Source organism: Nymphalis io, chromosome 4 (assembly GCF_905147045.1).
Source record: "Nymphalis io chromosome 4, ilAglIoxx1.1, whole genome shotgun sequence".
Lineage (NCBI taxonomy): Eukaryota > Metazoa > Arthropoda > Insecta > Lepidoptera > Nymphalidae > Nymphalis > Nymphalis io.
Genome location: NC_065891.1, coordinates 8,379,509 through 8,406,159, shown reverse-complemented (window position 1 = coordinate 8,406,159; position 26,651 = coordinate 8,379,509). Strand labels below are relative to the sequence as shown.

The 26,651-nt window shown below is 32.1% G+C and overlaps 1 protein-coding gene across 1 annotated transcript in view; it reads left to right on the top strand.

Moving 5' to 3' along the window:
- The window catches only part of LOC126768180 (uncharacterized), a 276,661-nt gene that overhangs the window by 134,995 nt on the left and 115,015 nt on the right, over positions 1-26,651 (top strand). The window lies entirely within an intron of this gene.

Below are 26,651 nucleotides of genomic sequence, written 5' to 3'. Positions count from 1 at the left end.
AATAGGAAAAATATTATAAGTAAACTTTACTAATGAGCGCTGCATGATTCGAGTGGATGGTCAGCCTTAAGATATTTATGTCGTAGTTTTAATTTATTTAGTCTATATTCTAAGTGTGTCTACAAACTTCTTATTAACATTTGATGTATGTATTTTCTAATTGCATTTTAATGGAGCCTAATGTTATTTAACTTAAAAATATTAGATTTAATGTAAAATTATACGTATTTATTGACTAAGAGAGGTCGTTAAACTTAGTTTATATTATCGATCGAATCTAGCAGCACATAATATATATTTAATTGGTGCCAATTTATGTAATATAAAAAATTGTGATTTGCAATTACATTTACGTTTCACAAAATTTATACTTCAAATAATTTCTGACAAACAAATGGGAGCAAAGACGCAAAAAATTCAGAGTATTTTCCGTATTTAATGTATTTTTATAATACAAAGTATTAAGTAAGACGATTCATATTTGTATAAATTTATATTTGCTTACTAAATTAAATATTTTATAGAGAATTAACCACAGGAATAATACGGTTCCTCTTATCTATATTCAAAATAATTAATTATACGACTTTTTAAAATTTTCTGATTCTTACGTAGAGATCATATCTAAAGATTAGATATAATAACATTTTCATTAATAAAATATAAAGCTTTGGAGTAAAATATAGATTTTCATAATATTTCTAGTACGTAATTAACATTTTTCATACATATCTCTTAATCCAAACTATTAATCATTCCAATGTATCTTTATAATAAATGCATTGAAATATTCATCTTCAAAATACTAAAATTATTCGTATTTAAACCTTTTGACTCTTCAAATTATATAACTAATTTACTGTAGATTTCAAACTCAATTATTATAAATGAAGTACTAATTCGACTTCCACTTAAATTACTAGTTCGTGTAAGCGAATAGTACTCAAATATTTAATAAATTAAATGTGCTATAGTATAAGTTTTGTCCAATAAATTGTGATATCATATAATTTGTAGTTTCATTGAACTTGCTACCCGATGCCAATGCTGTGTCTCCAGTTTTTCGAATGTTAATTTTATCATGATATAAAAAGTTATATATTTTTTTAACTAAACGCCTACAAAACAACGTTCGTAAGTTTAAGCGTAGTGATATGAAATAAAAATTAACTGTATTCAAGTGGCTTTTGAAAATAAAAAATGAAGTAACTAAAAATTTAAAATATCTTAATTTTAATGTTGAGTTACGGTTATTTATCAATACTTTATTATATAATACAACAAGGATTTTGTGGCAATCAATGACAATAAGAGGGGGCCGTAGTTGTAGTTTAAGGGTTACTAGTTAATAATATTTTCTTACTTTTAGATTTTACATATTGATGTATGCTTGTCAAATTTTGTCTACTTGATAGAAATCGGGAATAAAATTTAAATTAAATACATAAGATAACTTATCATCATTCTTAATATGGAATACCTTATATCAAACCAAATGACTAACTGATTTTATAGATTTTAAATGAAGATAATTTAATACTTATATTAATATGTTAGGTATTTTAGGGATTGATTCATATAAAAAAAATCACAAAGTATATTTTAGGTTATTTTAGTATAATTATGTTCTCTATTAATAAAATTAAATTCAATTCAAATCAATGATTAATTGAAAGATTGATTCAAAATCCTGAGTATCTAAACAACCGTAATATACCCGATGAACACAACGTATACCTACTGTTATACATAAAATAATAACAGTCCATCGGTTATTATTGATTGGAATATATGATTTCCTATTACATACGGTATCGCTTATCTTTTGTATCTGATAGTGGTTGACTTGACTCTTTGATCTAGTGGCTAGATGTAAGGCCACAGACCCAGAGGTCCTGGGTTCAAATCTCGGGTCGGGCCAATAAAAAGTTATTGAGTTCTAAAATTTTCGAAAATTCTAAATAGCAGCCTAGTCAGGAAGTGAGATTGTCGTTCCATCAGTTTATGAGTGTTAGGAAGTAATAGAGAGTGTACCTGTGTTTGCGCGCACACTTGTACTCTATAATATGAACTGCGCAGTTGGCTAATTTCACTTGAGATTGACCGCCGTGGCCAAAGACAAACAAAAGCTACTAATAATTAATTTAGCCTAAAATATGAACATAAAAGCTTCCTAAATTATATAGTTCTAACATTATACTTATTGTGTGAGTGTGTGTGTCCGTGCTTGCGCGTACGCGCGCGTGTGTGTGTGCGTGTGCGTGTGTGTGTGTGTGTGTGTGTGTGTGTGTGTGTTGCGCAAGAGCTTTGCAGGGATAATAAGAGTTGATTCGTTCGCAACGCGTAATATTTTAAACATCCATATGAGTTTCCTAATGCTGAATGTGAGGTGCTGATCCACAATAAGATCGAGGTATTCTATTCTATCGGTTCTAGTAAGTTTATCTCGTGAGCAAAGACTTAGATGGGGGTTTTTGCAGGTAGAGAAGGTACCTTCTCCTCAAAAAAAAAAAATAGGAGAGGAGGCCTTTAGCCCAGCAGTGGGACATTCACAGGCTGTTACGGTACGGTACGGTTTGCAGGTATGTACAGTCAAGTCGAAGTTAGAATTAGGGTGTATGGTCTTGCGAATTGGAAATGGAACATATATTCGTTTTATTTATAGGTTTATTCTTAGCCAGTTGGAGACATATCTCCACATACCATACCATAGTAAATTCCAGATTCAGCGGTAGCTTTTAAGTTTTTAAGCCTCCCATATTTTTGTGATTAAAGATAAAGGTATATAATATGCTCATAAGTTGCACAGATCATTTACATAAATTTTGAATAAGGTAGGATCGAGGACGCTACCTTGTGGGAACACCATATAAAAATGTTTGTTGAGCTGTAATATTCACCGAATTTGAGATGTAGCTGACGATCAGTGAGATAATCCATTAAGAACGCAAGAGGCAGACCTCTTACACCACAATTATATATTTCATCTAGTAGGATGGGAGTATCTTGCAAAGTAGAAGATTCTAATGCTTTTTTAGTTAGATGATCCGATAGACATATTGGAATGTCGCCTTATTTTAATAATAAGTGATGTGAGTTTAGCTTATTATATATATTTTCTAGATTTTATTTTTACCAGCATTAATTATGTCTATCTTTGAGTGATTTATATTTTTTATTTAGATCTTCGATTTTATTTCCTAAAATAAATATAACTTATTTATCTTTCTGTGACTTCACTCCACTTCACACTGTAGCGTACTGTATGTCTTCTGAGCGCTTACAATCAATCAATCAATCAACATCCAATCGTTGTCCACTGCTGAACATAGGCCTCTCTCAAGGTGCGCCAAAGCTCCCTGTCCTCCGCCTTCCGCATCCAGTTGGTGCCCGCCACCTTCTTAAGGTCGTCGGTCCACCTGGCTGGAGGGCGCCCTACGCTGCGCTTGCCGATTCACGGTCTCCACTCTAGGACTCGTCTGCTCCAACGGCCATCGGTCCTACGACATACGTGACCAGCCCACTGCCACTTCAGTCTGCTAATTTTGCAAGCTATGTCGGTGACTCCGGTTCTTTTCCGGATAATCTCATTTCTGATCTTATCCTTCAAAGATACTCCGGGCATAACTCGCTCCATAGCACGCTGAGCGACTTTGAATTTGTGGACTAGTCCCGCAGTTAGTGTCCACGTTTCGGCACCGTATGTCATGGCAGGTAAGACGCATTGGTTGAAGATTATTATTATTATCGAGCGCTTACGCTTGTTTATAAAACACACAGGTAATCAACATCGTCGTCACCCCCGATTTGACGTAACTTGGACTCGGAGTTCGATTTCTCTGATAGCATTATATAACGTTTCAGTACTCATAAATACCAGGGCCACAGAAGTGCAAGGGGGTAGTTTTTAAAGCCTATGTAAATAATTTATTTATAAGATCGAAACGCAAACTCATAAACGTAACTTAATCGTTATTATTTGATGTTCGAGTTATCAGGGCCGCAGAGCTGCAAGGAGGTCGTTTGTAAAGTAGCTAGTTTTATTATGACGTAAGGTTGGTGCCAGATTGAAATCGTTATTGTGGTATGTTGACAAGTACCGGTAGAATAAACTCATGCGCAGTTGTGCACTCCTATTTTTGAAATTGAATTTGTCTAAATAATTTAAATTTTTAGTAACAATTATTTTGTAAAACAAACACTGCACGTCTACACTTTACAGTGGGTGCCGGAGAAACAAGATAAAGGCTTATATAAGTTTTTTTTTCAATTACATTTTGAATAATTAGAATTTTTATTTGATAGTTGAAATATTTTTAGAGTAAGTTATTATTTTAGTGGCATCTAGATTAATTCAATTGGTATTATGAGAAAATAGAAAATGCTAAGCGTCGAAGGGTTACTTAATGACTTATTAACCTACATTCTTCCTTCTAATTTTTCCCCCGGGCCTTTTTTGGTAAATGATAATCGATAATGAACTCGAGTCACGAATAAGAATTCATTTAGCAGATTTTTTTTATATGCATATGTCGAGTTTAACATTTATTCCTGTATGAAAATGTAAATGTGTACATAAAAATAAAACGCATGGCTAGATTTATGTGTAGACGTAAATTCATTTGTTGTTGAATAAAGGCGGGCGAAAGTAAAAAGAAAAATGGCAGGATTGATTTACTTATGTAAAAGGATATTGTTTACATCTAATACTAATATTATAAACTCTATCTGTCTGTTACGCTTTCAAGGCTAAATCACTGAACCGATTTTGATATAATTTGGTATAAAGCAAGCTTGAAGATTAAACGTTTTTTTTAGTTAATCCCACCCCTTTCACCCTAATACGCAGGCGAAGCTGATAGGCGAAGCCGAAAACTAGTTTTAAATAAATTTTATACTATCTTAAATATATTACAGTTAGCGTCTAGGCTTCGTAAAGGTGAAATAAGAATTAAGTTTTACTGGTTAAAATCCTGGAACCCGATCGCAGTACCACCAACCAATTTAAACCATCTAGGAACCCATTCAATAAAATACAAAGAATTCCATCAAAATCTGTCCGGAAAAGGAGAGAAGTTCGGTGATATAAGCACGTCTAGAAGAATTATTTATATTAAAATATGTTTTTATGTTATTAAATTAACATTATGTTACATACATATTATGTTAAAAATGTAATTAAATGTACCCTCATTTCTCGCAGTCCGATAGGCAATTAAAAGATTAATAACCGTAGGCCGAACGTAATTACGTGCTTTGCGAGGGTGTGTCAACTGCCTTAGAAAGACCGGGGTGGACTGCTAATGAAAATTTCTTTGTAGGAAACCCCAACAACTTTTATTAGCTCGACCTAATAAGCTAACAACTACCTACACTAATGATGGCAGTCTATAATGTAAAATGAGATTGGGAAAGTGATATGATACTAAACTTGGTGGTAGGCTTTGTGACAGCGCGTATGAATACCACCCATGCTTCATATATTCCTCCCCCATGCTTTGCTTTTGCATTGCAGCATTGCTTAGTATTGTTGTGTTCCGGTTAAAGGTGTTAGTGAGCCAGTATGACTAAAGGCACAAGAGATATAAAATCTTTCTTCCCAAGATTGGTGGCGCATTGGCGATGTAAGGCTTAATCAATATTTTTTAGAATGTCTATGGGCAGTGGTGACCAAATAACATGAGGTGGCCCACTTACAAGTCCGCCTATACAGTAAAAAATATTTAAATATTCATATATGAAGAAAACTATTTTTTAATTTTCAAACAAAGGCCTAAAAGGTTTAAGCGGGTCACAATATGGTATCACTCAAAATACCCGGGTTCTTTCAAACGAGGCGTGAAGAGGCATCTTGCGGGCCGGTAAGACGAAGGCGGCTAGTGCAGAACGTTTTTCCCGTCTGTAATGGCCGTCGTCGCGTTTGGACTCTACTAACACTTACCATCAGGTGGAGTAGAGTCATTTGCCCTCCCGGCGAATATAAAAAAAAACCATATAATTAATTCTAGTTACTGGCTCACAATCGTTTCAAATCGAATCACATTGGTATTCCTGTTTATAGTATTTTACTAAAATCGATACGTAGGTGATACCAATACAGATCAGCTCGCCATACCAACATTACAAAATAATTAAGTAACATATAGATAATAAAGTTAAATTAAAAATTTGAATGTTATGTTGGGTTTTATTGACACAAAATGTCAGTTATTATTATGACTATTACATATTATTATGTTTAGAGATTTGCAGTAGCTTAGTACAGGTGTAGTGTTTTACATAAATCGTATCGTATCGTTCATTTTAAGAGTGATATGTTCATAAAAATTCTCGCTTTCGCTTTACAATTGGAACCAAAACTCTCAAAGATATTACAAGGAATTTGAATGCATGAGGAAAATACATAGAGTGTGTGGATTGTTAGCTCAGCACGGGCAAAGGATAGCTGTAGGTAGGTATAATCGAGTATTATAATATTTGCTTTCGTCTAATTCTTTAAGAAGATATTGTAGACTTTACTTTATCCGTGTGACTGTGTAATAAGATATTAATTGCTTTCAAGCTTAATTTATAAAGTCAGTAACAGCCTGTAAATATTTCACTGCGGGGCAAAGCTCTCCTTCCTGAGAAAAAGGTTATAATACTTATTCTACGCTGATCTATTGCGGGTGCCTGACATAGGCTCATTCATTTGATAGAATTTTAAATGCTATTATTTTTTTAGATTGCGCTTTTTTTCAGCAAAACGCTAACTATTTTGTGAAATTTTCGAATAGTCAAGCATTACATGACTTAAATGTTTATGACTTCTTGTTCGATGATAGTCAGTTGTACCTTTGAATTTAATTAATATTCATGAAAAAATAATTATATCAATTAAAGGTTAGAATTTCGTATTGGTTCGTTTCCAAAATCCTGATGCAATATAACACAAACATTAACAGACCGAGAGCAGTGAACAACAAATGAAATACAATTTATGCATTAAAACGATAATTCATTGCCTATCTTTAAGTATTTATTATTTATGACGTCAAAAACCTGAATACAAAGTTGTGAATTATCTAAGGGCTCTTATCGCTGAAGGTTAAGGCTATGTAGGTGGATACTTAAAAATTTACTTAGTTTCAACAGCGCACTCACGAAATATATCAGGTAACCTTTATTTTATATTAAGTAGTTTTGTTTTGAAAGGTCAGTGATACCTTTTTGAAAGTTTCATACTGTGGCTTCATTTTATACTGAAGAAGACTAATTTATCGTATGAATTGACAATAATAATAAATATGTTTGACATGTTGAACACTTAAACTCATGAAGTCCATCATCATATTTATTATGTATTACTTAATTTAAAATTAAATCAAGAATTATAACAACTTTGAACTGTCATAAATCCAATCTATTGCTATTACTTGTAGGATCAAAATGTTTTACGTTATCCGATAAATAAAGCGGAGATAAAGCGGAAATGGGATTCTTCATTACTAAGTCTTTTAAATGTAAAAGCTTTTTGTACGTGAAGAAGTTACTGAAGAAAACGTTCCTTTGACTTTTGTCGTAAATTGTATCTATTAGCTCGAAAATGGCATATCTAATATTTATGATATTGAATAATGTATTTTGTAACATAAAGCACATTAAAAGTCTTATTGAATCTTTAAGAGTCTTGTTTCTAAACGCTGTACTCATACATTGTTATAATGCATACATTTTCATATACTGTTTGCCTATGTCTCTCAATAGTACCTCTTTGATAAGACATTTTTATTATATCAACAAACTATGTTGGAGTGGATTATAGAACTTTTCAATTGATGAAAAGCTTTTAATAAATGTAGCTCCATCTGTTGTTATATAACTGTAACTACCATTTAGTGGCATTAAAAAGAACAAAATATTTTAGTACATCTATCAACCACTAGATGTCGCTATTACAATCCGAAGTCACGGCATTTATTGTCGATTTAGAGATGGCGTTGTATTTTCATACTGTTGTGCTGCCTAGTAAGAGAAATAGTTAAGAGATGGCATAGTCTGTTTTATTATATTAGTTGTAGTTTCAAGAATATACTTTATTATTTATTATTATTTTCATTTTTCTAAATGTATTCGTAGTTTTTTTGCACAATTTATGAGCCACTCTTTTCTTCAGACTATTGAACTTCATCAATTTTATTATTATTATTATTTTATATTTTATTATTAGAAACAATCAAAATTTTGCCATATTTTGTATTTTTTATTAGAAGAAGAATTATTTTTTCTGAGACTCATTTTTGAAATCTGTAACATTTCTCACAACCGCAACAAGATAAGTTAAAAATTATTGGCGCAAAAATCATTCTTATTTTAAATTCAGGCTAAAATTAGATAGTATAATTAGATAGTTCAATTTGATTTGCTGTTACTCGTTTAACAGAACCGCTTTATAATTTTATTTCTTTAATGGCAAAATTTTTGTATTGGTGGTCAATCATAATATGACGGTTTGCGTTATCCATTTATTTAAATAAAAAATGATCGACTGCGGCGAGTTTTTAAACACACTCGAACGCCTAGGTAGCCGTTCGAAGCTCGCGAAGTAGTTTACAGCTATTAGGATAATTTATAGCTGTTTAATATCGACCGAACCCACAGAGATTTGATTATTAATGTTTCATTTTTTGTCCAGTGAGGCAGCGGATCGCGTGTCGCGTGCTTCTGACGTCTTTTTTCGGCTCATGCTTTTTAGGGAGTATTATAAAAAAATACCATAACTGGCCACTGACTACCGGAATATAATTTTTGATAATTTCATAAATTATACGGTCTATCGTTTAATAATCACCAGGTAAATGTGGTTTTGTTATTATAGTTTATACGATATCGAATATGGGATTTCTGAAGTATGTATGAAATATAATAACAAGGGTTATAGAATATCAATGTTTATATTTTTGTTTTTCATAAATTGAGCTAAATTTCTACGTTTGGTTAATTATTTATTCATTAAAATAACGATTTTTAATCCAATAAATCGTAGGTAATTAATATCCAATCTAAAATATTTTTAACTATATTTTTATAAGATTTCTGATTAAGGAACGTGCTTTAAATACGCTGTGGGAAACGAGTCGGCTAAGAAATTACGCAGTCGCGCACGCCTCGTCTCCACCGCGAAACTTGACTCCGCGCTGTCGCAGAGCCATGTTCAAATTATAATTCAACTATATAAGATGTTATATCTACCCATGACTGCCCAAACTTTTTATACCTATTTATAATGATTAAATTAATTGATGCATGACATCGTATACTATACCCATCAGGCGTATTATAACAATAATTGATATTCAACTATATACTTATTGAGAATAATAATGAAACCGTATGGTCATATTGTGGTCACGTTACCAGGCGCCCGATGCGCCCAGTAGCTAAGCTCAAGTCTCGTTTTTTGTCTCTTTTCTGACAGATTGAATTAAAATAAACGCTTCGATAAGGCGTCCTACAATATTATCATCTCAGTATTTTGTTTCGTGAGCGTGTGACGTGCAATGGGAACTCGGTAGGTGGGAGCCAAAGGTTTTTGATCTGTTCCACTTTTTTTTTTAAATAATTCCAGTAAAGGTCTTTGATTGCTCGTATTATTTGATATCACAGTTGATTTTTTATTAGCTGAAGGAAACATATCTCGAAACATTTTCAAACATGCAATATGAATAATGATTACTAGCTATAATTTATTTAACTCTACAAAAAGTCAAAAACTATTATACTTATTTGTAAAATAATACATTTACAAAGAATTTTTTTTAAACATGACAAATAAAATTAAAAACGAACTGACACAACAAAACCTATGAAGCGAAAAGCTACTGAATTTACCAAAAAACTTAAAACTTTTTTTGAAGACCGTTAAATTGCCACAGATGTTTATTTTTTGCTCCAATGCACGCGTTCATTTCTATATTTTTTCAAACCATGTGTCGTATGAACATTAAGTAGAAAATGAAGAAAAGCTTACGTTGCGCATTCTTATTTAGAAGTTTTAAATTTGTTTTAGTTACAAAATAAAACCCATAAGCTTGCGTTCAAAGTATTTGACAGATGAATGTGTAATGTTACAAGTTAAAGATAAATCGAAGGTTAATTAATGTCATACACATTTCTTCAATTATTTAACTTACTGATGGTGAATACAATCGTCGTGATTGTATAAATTATTATTAGTCTGCCTTTAGTATTGTCATCATAAATAAATGTGTTAAATTTTCATTTTAATTATATTTGTTGACTAATTAACAAGATCATACGTACCATTTTATTTAGAAAGATGTATAATACGAGGTAAGAATAAATATTATGCTAAATGCCTTTGTTGTAAAAATGAGAATGCCGATAAAGAAAATATAATGAGAGGCCTATATTACACGTATTCGTATGTTTCCTAGAAAATGATGCTTAATTAATTTTTGAAAACGATCGACAATCAATTCTATAACAGGAATGAATATTCGAAGAACTAAATATTCATTATTTAAAAGGTAAAATAATGCTATGAGAATAGCGTGGAAAATATTAAAACAAAAGAAATTCCGTCTTAATCGCGCCGAATACTCGAGCGGAGGCAGAGCGATATCCACCTTATCAAGTTACCTAGGCTACTGGTCATACTGTTTGATGAATACAAAACGTACTTAGACAAATAAAATCTGATACAATTAACACATTAACTACCCATAGTCATATGGTTCAATATTCCATACACTTGTTAAGTCACTTAAAACAAAGGTTGGTAACATAATAATAGTCGCTTCGATGATTTTATGGAAACATGATATCATGTTGGCCTCTCACAAAAAGTACAAAGCAAAACCCGACCGAAATTGTTTTAATCGTCGGAAGCCACACGGTACTTCGGATTATTTTGTAATTATAAAATGACGATTACGTAACATAAATAATACTTGGAATCAGTTGACTACGTTTACGTATTTCCAATATCAATATAAACTCTCATTGGTAACATGTAGGTACCTAATAATCTTGACCGCTGTTCAAAGATCATTTAAAGGTTTTTTCGTTAATAGATAAATGAAAAAGGGGGTTTAAGTATATATTAAAAATAAAATAAAATCATTCTTTTGACATTCGTCATGTTCATGAGATTAAATGTTCAAACGATTCTTCTCAGGCGGCTCACGGCCTAATAAAGTCGTGGTCAAAATCCAACAAAGCATTGACGTGATTCAAAGAGACACCATACGATTTGTTTGAACTAACGCGAGTATATCGGAGTCAGCTACCGATGGTTCGCTGGCTACCTACCGCGGTCACAACGAAAAAATTCCTAGCTCTGTCTTACTTTTAACGCACCCGAATTCCTTCGAGTCAAATACGTGAGTGTAATCGTAAGTAACAATTTATTTTATTTGGCGGGAGGAAAGATAATATTTCCATTGTTATGGTTTGAACGCTTAGTGAAGTGTTAGATTTATCTCACGTGACATTTCGATGTGTACGGTGGTATAACTTAGTGAACTGTTAAATAGATATATCAAAATTAAAAAACCTGCAAAGTATGATACAAGTCACTTTGAATAGGTCAATATTTAATTTATTTTAATAGTAATAGATGTATTTATTATTCATATGTTTGAAAATTAAATAATATAATATATATAATATAGATAATTTTAGAACATTTTAACTTAATTATATAAACGTACAATTAATGTAAATGATAAATATCAGGATGGGATGTTCAAGGTTGTTTCATACAAAAATATGACAGAATTAAAGTTAAAATTTGTCTTGAACTGACAGCGCCGCTACCTGAGGATTCTTTGAAGCAACATCGCGTGTAAATCCGCGAACATTCACGCATTTCAACCCATAATCATATTCTTTAACTAAATAAACCATTACATACGTATCTTATCATTAAAAGATGCCTCGTTATAAGGTTATAATGTATGGGATGAACTATTATATATCGGACGATTAAAGAACCATTGTATTTAAATTGGTTTTTATAATGAAATTGCAAGAGAGGTATGTTAATAAAAGGTAATAATTGGATACAATTTCGTCTTACGTTCGACACGTGCGAAAATGAAGCAAGCTTGCATACTTCGTTTCTTTAAACCTTTCTTTACCTCGTTTAAAAGATGAATAGAAAGTATTTTCATTTTTAAGCAGCAGGTGACGTTTTAACAAAGCCTTTATAGATCGGTTTGACGCTAAATCGTCGTTAAACGAATGGCATATTTCGCAGTTTTGGAAACCGCAACACGACCACACTTTTTTAAGTATGTCACATGGCGTGTGCCTACCAAAATAAAATTATTTTAGAGAAACCAGTTATTCCAAATAATCCCTAACCACTTAATTAGGATATATTTATATTTTAGGGCTATTTAATTAGGAACATATGCATTAATAGGTTCAATAAATAAATCATTTAGATTGATACCGAGGGTTTCATGTTGAATGAGGAGGTATAATAATCTTAAATCGATAGACGAATTTATATCAGTTGTAAAATAGTCACATTTTTTTCTACAACAGCACATAATAAATAGCTTTGTATGGTGTTACAGGTTCAGGTCTATCAATTTATCAATAGGAGTTTTTTTTTTTAAATAGTGTTATATATTTATATATATATATATATATATATATATATATATATATATATATATATATATATATATATAGACAAATATATAGACAAATGATTAAATCTTCGAAGAGCGTAAGTGTGATGTATTGTGTATTTTCACAGAAGCATTATAATATTTAAATAAATATAAAGGGATAAAAAGATTTTTTTATATTAAAAAAAACTACCATACAACTACCAGCTTTACCTTTTTTATCCTTATTACTTTGTCAGTTATTTTTTAATAGATATAAATTTTAATTTATATTATGTAGTAATATATATTAAATATAATATAATATATTATAAAATCAATTTTAGGCATGTCTGCTAGCTGTCTGAGCTATGCATCCGTCACTGTGAACTCTGGAAAGGGTTGCACCAAAATCGGCGCCCGCGCACCTGCAACCGATTGTTATCCACTACGATTGGCCCCAGTAAAATGCTCGCTTTGATCGATGGGGTACGGTTAGCGGAACTTTCATAAATATACATCAGGTCAAAAAAATTAACATTTATTTGAATACGACTTAAAATAAATATATAGTGTTAAAAATATTTTATTCTTTTTATAGTTTGCTGTTTGGCGGTAGATATATGTTAAGTGGGTGTACCTACCCGAACTTTCGGTCGTCAGAGCGTCACGGGAGCATGCAAAAGCCATCCCGTGGCGCTCCGCGTTAAGACGGAAAGGGTATCGCTGGTTTTTTAGTGGGTATTCCGATGTTCGGGGCACACTTGGCGCCTTAAACACCGGCGAGCCCCACATACACCCCCACTGGTCCCGCGGGGGAAACGCGTAAGGCGTTTTTCCAGCGTTAAAAAAAGGGTACCTACCCGAATGGGCTTGCTTTCCCTTGTTGGAGAAGGTTAGGAGCTTATTCCACCACGCTGCGCCAATACGAGTTGGAGGACACATGTAGTGGATTCGCATTCGAAACATGCAGGTTTCCTCACGATGTTTGCCTTCACCGCCGATCACGAGATGGATTATAAGCACAAATTAAGCATATGTAAATTCAATGGTGCATGCGGGGGTTCGAACCTGCAATTTTCCGTTAAAATTGACGTATTCGAACTACTAAACCATTTCGTCTTTCTGTCCCTTGACTTCACTTCGTTGTGCAAAACGAAATATATTTTGTAAAAAAGACAAAAAACAAAAGTGAGGCAGTTATGGTATATAGTTACGTGTTTGTTAAAGTAACATTCAAAACACAAAGTTTACAATCTATAATAATAGTAGGATATTTTGTATGTATAATATATATAATTTTGTACTAAACATGAAGGTTGATCGCTGATAATTATCCTCTTATGTCGTATGTAATAAGTGAATAGGCGAGCAGTGCGTCGGACGCCGATGATCAGGCGATGCATCAATTGAGCTCTGCGGGGGCCGTCGGCCGTGCGAGAGTCGACTCGAGGATATATCGATGGCTCAAGTTTATTGCGAGACGGTATTTTGATTTAATTCATTTATATCATAAGTTTGATTTTAATTTAGTCTCTGTTTTGACTTTCCCTTTTATGTAGGTTAATGTAATAATACAAATGATGAAATGTATTATGTATTATGTATTATGCCCAACTAAATAAGATTTTATCTGTTTATTGAAGTGAAATTAGTAATTTATTTAGTAAGTTTTAAAGGTATTTTAAATTATATTTTAAGTTAAATATAAATATTTTACTTAGAATGTGTGATAATATACTTTTAAAATTATTCATCAACTTTTGTTTACATTGAAGGGTATCGATAAAAATGACTTCACGTCCCTTCTTCCCTCTGATTGACGTAGGAAGGATTCGAGGCGCACTTCGAGGAAGCCTGCCTCCCGTCACAATCCAGCCTGCTCCGTGGCGCATGCGAAACGCCGCCGACACTCCGATCGAAGATAACACTTATGATTTAACTCTTGTACAAAACAAATCGATTTCGAAAGAAATCATCATTATCAAAAACTTCAGCGGAACTGACCGCATGCTGAATTCGAATATAAACTTATCCTAGTCATGATGTGTTACGCGCGATAGCGGCACGAAACCGAACAAATGATAATTTGTATCATTTAAATGTCTTAAAAAAATATATGTAACTAAATAAGTTAGGCAATTATGATGCTTGCAGGCCTACGATCAAGATAACCGATTATTAATCGCCGCTAATTACTGCTGGTGTTAGTTCGACCTTTATCTGGACACAATTTACTCGGTCGCCGAACAAAAAATCGTTACAAAAAGCGTGAAGAAAGCCACATTCGTAGTTAACACCGTTCCTCCGGTGACCGCTTCACCTGTGCATTGTTTGCTGGCGGCGGATACGAACAAAAGGGTTCGGATATCACAGCTTTCTGATGATAATAGCCGGTGCTGCTATAAATCTTTATCGATAATAACTGCACTTGCTGTAAAAGATATTGTTTAATATGTGGTTTAGTTGTGATTTATTGAATTACTTTTTTATACATATATGGTGTTTTGTTTCAGAAAAAAACAATATATGTGAAGGAAAATTAAAAAATATTTTATTTACTGTTATTTCATTTTGAGTGTTTTGTAACTGGCTTTATACTTACTTTGTTTTTATTCACAGCACATGGATTCTAAATTAAAATCAATTCCGTATTCAAGTAAGAAGATCAAGTCTCAGATGATCGCGCGAAATGAATGTTCGGTATATGCAGTAGGTCCAATCTATTAAAACTGTATGCTGCGTTGAAATTTCGACTTTAAGCAGTTGTGTTACAGATTTCTATGGTTGAGTGATTCGTTGTGTATGTATAGTCAGCGCAGGGAGTCGGTGATAAATCCCAAGTTCGCCGTCGGCCCCGCTTTTGGGACCCATCAATCATTACGTTGAAGCGACGTCGCTGGGGGTTTTCGTGCCATAGACTAATTTTGCATTTTCGTAATAATAGTAGCACTGGAAATAACATATATGATGTATCTTAATCATCATACACGACTTCAACATAATTTAATGACAAACTCGAAAATTAACTAAACCATTATAATTACATACATTATTATATTATATAAGCCGTATAAAAATGACTGAAATGAATGAATTGTGTATTTTTTAAAATTAAAAAACGAAACTACCTGTATCTGTATAAGTAGATCAGATCAAATCCAGGTAGGTTTGGTAGACGGTGAAAGGTGAAGTAATTTATGCCTACTTCTTGCAGAGCTAATGTCAATGGCTGAGTTAGTCACTTATCATTATCTAACAAATTTATCTGTCTCCCTTTCTAAAATACATTTAAAAAATAATGAATAAAATACTAATTCAAATAAAGTTCTAAAATGAAACATGTATAGTGTATTTAAAAACACAAACAATAGGGATATTTCTATTTCAATGTAAAAATATAATCCATATTAAAATTTATACTCTGTACTTTATATTACTCTATGTATTATTCTAAAGAGGCCTTATTAAAAACTAAACTGTTTTTAAGGAGGATGATGTCGGTTGCTTGTGATACATTATAACTAGCGGCAAGGAAACGTTAAATCAGTTTACTCCCTCTTGACCGTAAAATTCACTTAATATCACTTAGTCCACTAAATTGGCGTAATGTCGAATCGTTATGCAAAAAAATAAACCTAAGGATATTGGAGAGATGGATGAAAAGGCTGGTTTGTGTTTCTTATGGATACGTCGAATATTAAGTGATTTTATCATTTAGAAATATTCGGTACATGTTTCAATTGGTGGCGGAATAAGCTCCAAACCTTCTTAGGAGGAAGTGAGGCCTCTGCCCAGCTGTGGGACATTTACAGGCTGTTAATTTTTTTTCTTTATATTTCATTAATTTGAGGTTTGTTGATGAATACTTCAATGTTTATTTTTATCAGTTTGAAAAGAGATGAATAGCTTATACTAGGTAATGAGAAAATATATAATCTTATATTAATAAATAAGTTTATTTGAATCAAATAAAGAATTCTACTATTAATATTGATATTTAAAACTGATATACGATTATATTAAAGTGAATTAATAAAATTAACTGAAAATATAAATAGAAAAATTCAGCAACGGTCACTATATGCACGTTATCATTAGACAAAAAGAAATATCCCTATATAAAATCCGTCTGTGGCTTGGAAATTAAATTGTTCTTTACACCGGTGATAGGGATTTGTCGTCCGTCAAGCTTATTTATTTATTTATTTTATATAGAATAGGAAGGCGGACGAGCATATGGGCCACCTGATGGTAAGTGGTCACCAAACGCCCTTAGACATTGGCCTTGTAAGAAATGTTAACCATCGCTTACATCACCAATGCGCCACCAACCTTGGGAACTAAGATGTTATGTCCCTTGTGCCTGTAATTACACTGGTTCACTCACCCTTCAAACCGGAACACAACAATACCAAGTATTGCTGTTTTGCGGTAGAATATCTGATGAGTGGGTGGTACCTACCCAGACGAGCTTGCACAAAGCTCTACCACCAGTATATATATTTAATAGTTGAAACACTTCAAAAAATATTTTGAAATATTTTTTAAAAAATATTTTTTTTCAAATTTTATTTAGCTTGAGCTGAAAGTCGAAAGTTGAGTGAATTACGTCAAAGTATTTGTATTCATTTAGATTATTATTAATTTACGTTTGTATCGTCGATAAAATCGTTTTGGTAGTTCGATAAAGAGATACGAGAAAACCCAGAAAGCAGCACCGATACAATATTTGAGTCCGGGTTTTATAAAATACATCAATAAGAAACGTTATTGTTAAGTATAAAGGCTGATTACAATAAGTTTTTTCCAGATGTGTATTAATGAGCTAGGTTAACTACAGAAGGCATCATAACATAAAGTTTGATATATAAAACAATATTAGAAATATTAGTTTTAGTGAGTCTTTTAAATAAATAATATACAATACAATTAATATCCATCACAATTAAAAAAAATAATTGAAAAATAAAAAATATTTCATAAATGTACACGAGACGATCTTATCGTTTAAAAAACGGTCTCTTCGAAACAACCTTTGGATAAAGGACATGAAATTGAAAGTTAAGTGATAAGATGTTAATTATCACACTATGTACATATATATGATTACAATAAATACAATAATACACAACAATAATAGGTATAGAAACCATAATATGTTTGTTGTATATTTTTTTTTTCTAATATTTCAAAGTAACCATTAACACGCAGGTAGCAAATTAGATCATGTGCCTTTCTCTTATAAAAACGATTAAAACGACATGAGGAAAATAAAACAACTTTTCAAGATTAATATTAATTTATCGCACATAAAGCAAGTCATTAGGGTCAAGACAATAACACTAAAAGAGGCGATTTGTAGGCTCCAGTGGGCACAAACACATTTTGGCATGTTATTTTGATTGATTTCTGCTTAATATGCACCCAGAGATTTGAGCGGTTTGTTCAAACTTGGACTTTATTTCAAGGCTTGTACGTTATGCCATTTCCTTTATACAATACCACAGTCATCATTGATTGACTATTTCTATCTTTATTTCTATAGCAATAAGGATTATTTTACAATTGATGATCTATTGAATGTCAGGTGAACGTAAAATTTGCAATGTGCTGCAGCTTTGCCCGCAAGCACGCGATTAGAGCAAATTACGGAATCTTTGCTCAGTTAGGTGTAGACTTAGATATTAGAGAAGTGAACCAAGAATAAAAAGTTATTTTTTATGTTTAATACATACACTTTGTACTTTATATATTTTCTATTAATTCACTACATTTCTCTATTTTTAGGGTAATAATTAGTATTATTTATTAGTTAAATCTAAATTAATAAGTACTTTCTAAATGACTAATTATGGCACCTTACAGTTTTTTTGACTAAATTCAGCTGTGTGCCTCACATACCTCAAGTGACCCACTTTAGTTATTTGAGGCTTTAAAATGAATTACTTAAATTCTTGTAAATACTTATATACGATAAAAATCCCTAGTGTCAACAGCCAATAAATAGACTTTGATGTACGTTACTTATGGTCAGTAAAATAGTTTAATACCGTCTTGAGCGTTAACGGACATAAACTTAGTGTAATAAAAATATTATTATTTAATAAATAACAGTATGCTTTCACTTTCTTCGGAAGTTTTAATCGCAGAGTAGGATGTTATAATAATTACTGAATATTTACAAAATAAATAGAACCAGGACCTTCTCATTATCTAGATTACAAGACGAGGAATTGATTCTGAAATTAATTAACACGTTTTTTTTTATACATTTGCCTATTAAAACAAATGCATATTTTGTAGAAAATAAAATTAAATATGAAATTTTTACGATTTTATGCATGATTTCCTGAGCCGAGATGGCCCAGTGGTAAGAACGCGTGAATCTTAACCGATGATCGTGGGTTCAAACTCGGGCAAGCACCACTTAATTTGTTATTATAATTCATCTCGTGCTTGACGGTGAAAGAAAACATCATGAGGAAACCTGCATTTGTCGAATTTCATTGAAATTCTGCCACGTGTATTCCACCAACCCGCATTTGAGCAGCGTGGTGGAAACTCCAAATCTTCTCCTCAAAAAGGGAGAGGAGGCCTTAGCCCAGCAGTGGGACATATACAGGTTTTTACTGTACTGCATGATTCCTTAAGTAATGTTTAACGATTAAAGCTAATTAAAAAAAAAATAACGAAATCTAGACACGCAGAAACTTGTCAAGCCAAGTTCAAGCTAACAGAACTGGCGAATAGCACCGTGTGTAATATATAAACATACAATATGTCTACATAATTCTTAACGGCATTAAGTACTAATTACTCTCATAACATACACAAAGGTTATCTTTTATACATAATTCTTGATCCATAAATATAAAAACGCATTTTATGGTCTATTAAACTTTATTGTCATATTGTCTTTGTTCAATAAGAAACATCGTAGTTCGATAAAAGTTTTTGCTTTTTTTAAATTTAATTCCAATTCCATTAGCTTAGTAGTTATTGTCGTTTATATTTTTTTTATCGTTTAAAGTTCAGTTTATTTATCTCTATAGAGCTGACAGCACTTCTAGAGTAATATTAGGACATTGTGTTGCGGTTATGACCCGAACACGGCAAATTGCATCGTTGGCTTTTGAACCCGATGAGTGAGCCTTCATCGCGCCGGCTTACTCTCCTAAACTGCACTCCAATTTATATCCTTCATTTTACTTGTGACAGCTAAAATATTGGCATTGGTTGTGCTATCACGATGCACTTAGAAATTAACATATTTTGAGCTTTAAAAATATATATAACATTGGTATGTATGAAATGAGACAATATTCCTAAGATTAAAAATAAACCGTGTGAATTATATGATACTTTTATTTTGATGATGAAATCGTTTTAGTATTTTAATATTTCTTATTTTTACTAAAAAAAATATTTGTTTAAACTTCAGTGATTCCCTTAGAATTGGTAATTATAATTTGTTACATACCTAAAAATTATCGTTGAAAGGCACAATTTGATTTGGTATAGTATCTTCTTATTTTGCAAATTGCTACGTCACATTAGGAAACGTTACTCCCTCACTACACGATAATGACACAATTAATAAGACTGCAAAGCGAACGGCGATAGACGGTGAGTTCCCGCGAATCGAGCTCGCAATCAGGCCTTACCTCATTATGTTGTCGATACTCCCTTCGTGCGCACGAACATCGCTGAGTTACACCTCTATTTACTGTCAAACTTAATTCCTTACTCGTGTCGTTCGAAAGTTCATACCCGTTCAATTTCGCTATTCTACTCTTGCTATTACGGTTCCTTGATAAATTTCCTAAGATTTAACACGAACGCAGCCGCCAGTTATGAAAGAGGGTAAGCGAGGCATTACACGGAATTACACATATTTGTCAGTAGAAGTGCAAGTAACTGCTAAGGCTTAAGATTATGTAAGAATGTTTGATTTCCATCGCACTACTTGCTTAGGCCATTGAATTTATGCCATACCGTCAGCTGTTTCGTAACATGTATTTTACCGAATTCCGTTAAAAGGTAGTTTGAAAATACTTACGGTTATCTCAGGATATCACATAAGCGCTTATATATTTTGGCAATCGTTGGTTCAGTACTTAGTTAGCTTAGAGTTAGAGGCTTCAGGTTCGAATCCTATGTTGGGCCAAAAGTTGATTTCCTTAAGATATTCAGGAGATTTCGAATTTGAGTGTTTTCCAATGCAGTTTTGACTTTGTGTGTTGTTGTTTGGACATCAAGATCGAAATTCTCTCTCTCTCTATCATTTATTTTCAAAAAAATATTATTTTTGTGTGACAAAAAAAGAAAATTAATATTAAAATCAAGAAATTTTATGTTTGTATTTGATATAAAGTCTTTTCTAAACAGAGAAAAGAAATACAAAGTACAGTCAGTACAAATGGACAAGCATACCGTAGGTACTGCTGAAGTAAAAAAAATAACATTAAAGATATTATATTATAATTCGGATGATATTCATAACTCAAACGAGAATTCGAAAGATGGATCAAATGAGATAATTTATTTATCTCTTAAGATTTAGAAGAGCGGTCAATCCACGCGTAAAATGCTGCGCGATGATGAGTGATTACTTAGCGTGGCTATAATTTAGGCTTAGTGCGACCTCTGGCGGGTGCTTGTTAGCTTCACTTGTTATGTGCGCGCTCACATTTAAACAGATTAAGAGTTACCTGACTATGGAGGGAATTTTAAATATAATAACTTTATTTGTGATATTTTTTTTAAATTGTGAATACATATTAATAAACTCATCACTGGCTCTGTATAAAAAAAATATTTTAATTAATCAGTAATATTATACATTTTTGCTATACATATCCAATAAACTTTAAACAACCATGACGTATCAATAAATATGTAATTAAATAACAAAAGAAAATTATTAATATGATGAGGCCATTCTTTGTTATTTTTTAAACCCGTAATTCTTTAAAACAACTTAAATTCCAATGTCTAAACAAGTATTCAACTTACACTTAAAAACATCAACGGTTTTATTATCAAACCACCATTTTTTCCAAATCTCATATTTTATTTATTATCATAATCTAAAATTAACTAGAAACATAGAATATAATACAAATTAATTAACAAAAAACTCCATCTCCATACTATGATAGTATCGCGGACATTAAAATATCGATAAACATTTATTCACATTAGTTTTCATTTCTTTATCAGTTTATCGCCGATTGTCTAGAGAATCGCCATTGATGTATTGTACATACAAATGTGTTGATAAATAGCCTATGAGTTAATGTAAATACGATTGAGTTTTTTTCTAGCTCGAATACTTTGTTCATGACTCTCTTTGACTGCGTGTTAAAACTTTTAGTAGATTAATGAGGTTCGAATAAAAAAAACAGTCACCGAAATGAAGTCATACATTTAATATTGTTTTATGCTAGAAATATATTATTTCCATACAATTTTAATCGTATATTAAACGTGACCACCTTACAAATTCGATGCCTATAAATTAAACAATATAAAGGAATTTTGATAGAAAATATTATCTACTGACACGAATATAAAATATATTACTAGGTCGTCATTCGAGTATACCACCGCAGGAGTCTATTGTATTTCAGCCCTATTAACTGCTTCAGAAGTTCATAGTGTTTTTTGTGTTCAATCAACAGGCGACATCTTTTGTTGTTCTTCCATACGAGTGGGTCCTTCATTGTAACTTTTGTGACCTCTTCACCAACCGCGTCCTTTTCAAAGCTCATCGTGTCCGCTTTGTGAGATTATTTTGACACATTGCCGTGTATTGTTTGCCTATTCGGAAATTCTAAATTATTTTTTTATATTATACCCTTTCTGAAGATGGTATTTGACGAAGATTCAGTGACGTCATATTGCTTGATTTTATGATTTATATACTTTTTATTTAACACTGACTTCATTGTGACACTATATTTATAAAAAAGCCAAGGGGGCTGTTGCATTAAAAATGGGTGCCGTAGCCAAAGTAGCGGCTTTGAAACCAGGCAAGCTTTAGTGGTGTATTTTTGTTCAATTCAGTTCTTTTACAAACATTTGACAGCAACAATAATAATTTCTTCGAAATATATGTGCATATCGTTCGAACTAAATTTCTCCCTAATACTATAACATCTTTGCATAACATTTAAACTATTAGGTATGTGAAATATATCTAGTGTAATGCCAACATATATATCTGTATATTTGAAAGTGTAGGGGAAGGCCGGGCAAAGTGAATACCTCAACCTTTGGCGGGCTATGGCAAGGTAACTAATACACACAGATAAAAAAACATTATTGAGTTTGAAACAGTATTTATTGAAATTATTAATATAATCAACAAAAAACACGTAACATCATTATTTTACTTAAAATTATTAATCACATTAAAATTGGTAACTCGATAAGCTTTGCCCAAACCACCGCGTAAAGTGGATAGGCTCATAGGGCAAAGTGAACACACGGTTAATTAAGGAACAATTACCGAATAATATAAAAAAACATTGGTAAATAAAGGGGAAAATAATAAAAAATATAACTAATCAGTCAACAGTCCAGTTGTCACACAGAAATATGCCATTTCTCTCATAAGTCGTGCATTTCTCGTGAGGCTTGAAGGAATTGCATTGGATCCAATTATCAACCGTTGTTCATTAATTTCCATATAAACCTCTACACAAAAACAGGACGTAAACTTTTCATCATTTTCTTTTTCCTTAAATAATTTAGCTTTAATAATTTTGGTCATTTAAGCATTTTAGGCCGTTTTAGCAATTTTGATTCTTTTGTTCGTTTTGGTAGTGTCAACATACCTTTAATCTCTGTTAATATTTTTTCAATAATTTGGTACTTTTAACTAATTTAGCTTTTTATACCTCTTTTAGAGGAGTGCTAAATCCAGCTTTGAGTGCTAAATCAGTAGCTTTTTCATTTTTATCCCAATTTTGTGGATATGTTAGATCGTTTCTTTTTGCATAAAAACTTAAAATCTTTAACTAGGAAGGTTTCATTACATAGAGACAGACAAAAAAAAAACAGGAAAAACTCAATAAAAGCTTAATAAATACGTACTGGGCCAAATGAATACCTGGTAGGCAAAGTGAATACGGTGTTTTCTTTGCCCGTGTTCACTTTGCCCAGCGGGTACTTATTGAATTAAACTCAACCTAAAATCAAATACAGAAACAAATTTTCAATAAAATTAGTAATATTTCAATAAGAAAACATGCATTTTGAAGATACAATCAAGCCAATACAGTAGTACTATATAAACATGAGTAATTACAGAATAACGTACCTTGAAAAGTCGTAAGCAATGTTCACTTTGTAATTTTTATTATTTTTTTCGCAAAGGAATCATGACTCGGGCTAGTTCTATTTGTTAAAAACAGAAGGGCGCGGGGAGCACCTCATGACGCGACGGGAGCGTACTTGGGCGCGTTATTTTGAAATAATGGAGATTATCTGCTTTGCCTGGCCTGTTCACTATGCTCTTCCTATAAATTAATGTCATTGTAATATATTTTTAAACAAATTATTTTATGATATTTATATATAGATTTATTATTAGATGAAATTAAATTAATTCAAAGTTTCAATGTCACGTCGTGCTATGAGTAGTAAATTGTAATACATATAAGACTCAGTGTGATTGTAAAACCGTACCGATACGCAGAGTTCCGTCAGTTGTCTTAATATCACTAATAATCACGATACTCAGTCACGAGTTATCTAGTGATATTATTATTAATCCAAGTTAAATTATCAATAGAATGAACAGCAGTTCCCTATAGGAGATCTCGCGTGTTTTGATATGTCAGGAACTAGCTTGTGCTTTTGGCGTTGTCAAACACATAGTTGCCCTATAATAAGTTTTTTAATACATTTTTTTTGTATCAGATTATATAAATGTGTCTATCGAAATGATATTATTAACAAAATTCAGTATATATAGATGTATATGATTAAAAGGTTTTTTAGCAACTCATGATTACCTAATTATTATTAAAGTGTCCCTTAAGTAATAACGTGTTTAGTGATGAACTACTTAGGATCTCAAATATCACCTTTGTATAAATACAGCTAGTATGTAATGTGTGGACAGGTGACAATAGCGCGCGGCGTCCTTTGGCCTATGGAGCGCAACGAACAAGTGTGATAACCAATTGAGGAGTGTCGCCATCACAATGAAGTCACAGTAGCGGGCTTCAGTGCCGCATCTCGTATAGAATTAGAAACATATAGTTCGGACATTGACTTAAATAATGTTAAATACGATTACTTATATCAAAAAATCAAAATCCTTTATTCATCATTGAAGCATTACACTTATTGATACACTAGAAACTACCACGGGCTTAAAATATAATAATATTAATATATACTAAATTTATTTAATTTGTAATGTAATATACTGTTCTTGTATTAGTAGAAAGAGCTCAGTTCTTGCTCAGTGGATTAAACGTGTTAATCTCAAATCAAGATCGGCGGTTAAAATCTGGCCAAACATAACGGAGTGTTAAGTGTTTAATATGAGTTTTTAATTCAGTGCTCAGTGGTACAGAAAATATAATGAGGGAACTCTCCACTTTTGGTTGTTATTCTTCTACATGTGTATCCACTAATCTACACTAGAGCAGCCTGTTGGAAAAAGCTTCCAACCTTGTCTTATCATTTAGAGAAGAAGCCTCTGCCTAATAGTGTCCATTTTTACTGACTGGCTGACTTTTATCTCGGTTAGGGCAGGTTAGGTTATCGCTGACGTATTTTTAAAATCATTCATTAGGTACTTAATATTGAAATACACAGAAGTTGACGTTGTTGATCGTATGAACTGTCATTTAACTTGAGAAATCATTTTGAAATTATAATTAACACCGTATAAATTTCACTGTTTTTCAAGAATGTATTTTCCTAAGTTAAGTTAGAAAGAATACCTTTTGTTATTGTAATAGCGCACAGAAAAATATATCAAACGATAAGTGGTCTTAACTTATTATCAACTGAAAAATACAGATAATCGTTTACACCGTTAATGTACCGTCTATTGTCTGATCTTAAATACGTATAATATTTTCTCGCGACTGTAACAATACCGACTAACTACTCAGTTCGAATCGGGACCAAGGAAAATAATTTAGTAGGTACTTAAATGTTTTAGTGGCGGTAGCTATCGAGTGGGACTTGACATAAAAACCAAAGCCTTGTAATTGTTGCCAGTAAATTAAATTTATTTTGTAATAATTATTTTTAATATATTATTAAATATAATAATAACAACGTCTGTGGTTCATTGCGTTGTTCTTCTAGCATTATAATTTGTGTCGAGGTGCGCATAGGCTACGGTAAACAATTATCATAAATTAAAAATCACAGCTCTTTGAAAATACAGACGGTCGTACCGCTTAAATGTTCATTTTTGTGTAAAAAATATAACTGAGTAACGCGCCTATGACATTTTTTATAAGTAAAGTATAGAGTAGGTATTTATTAGATACAGTAAAGACATATAATATTGCGTTATGTATATTCTTAGTAAATCAATAAATATCATCGTCATCGTCATTCACTTGGTGACCTTGTGTAAGCCTGGAAATGTACCACCACAGAACGTATTCTATCATCAAACAGCAGTACAAAGTGTTCTGGTTTGAAGGGTGAGAGCCAGTTAGTTAAGAGCTAGCTGTGTCACTTACATCAGGTTGGCTTATTCAGGGTAGTCAAATGCCCGTGTCCTTATTTTAAATTAAAAGAATCATCCATTAATTAATGATTGTATTTATTTACCATAGATAAGACTTATATGATATGACTGGTGGAAAATAGTAATTACTGAGATCCTAATCAGTTCCACTCAGGAAGTAACTTTGCTTGCAAATTAAATATAATATAAGATGACGATTCAAAAGTAAGAGTAACAGTAAGGCCTACTTCAATAAATAATATTTTGATACAATACAAGATGTTTTGTATGAAAAAATAAATAGTGTCTAACAT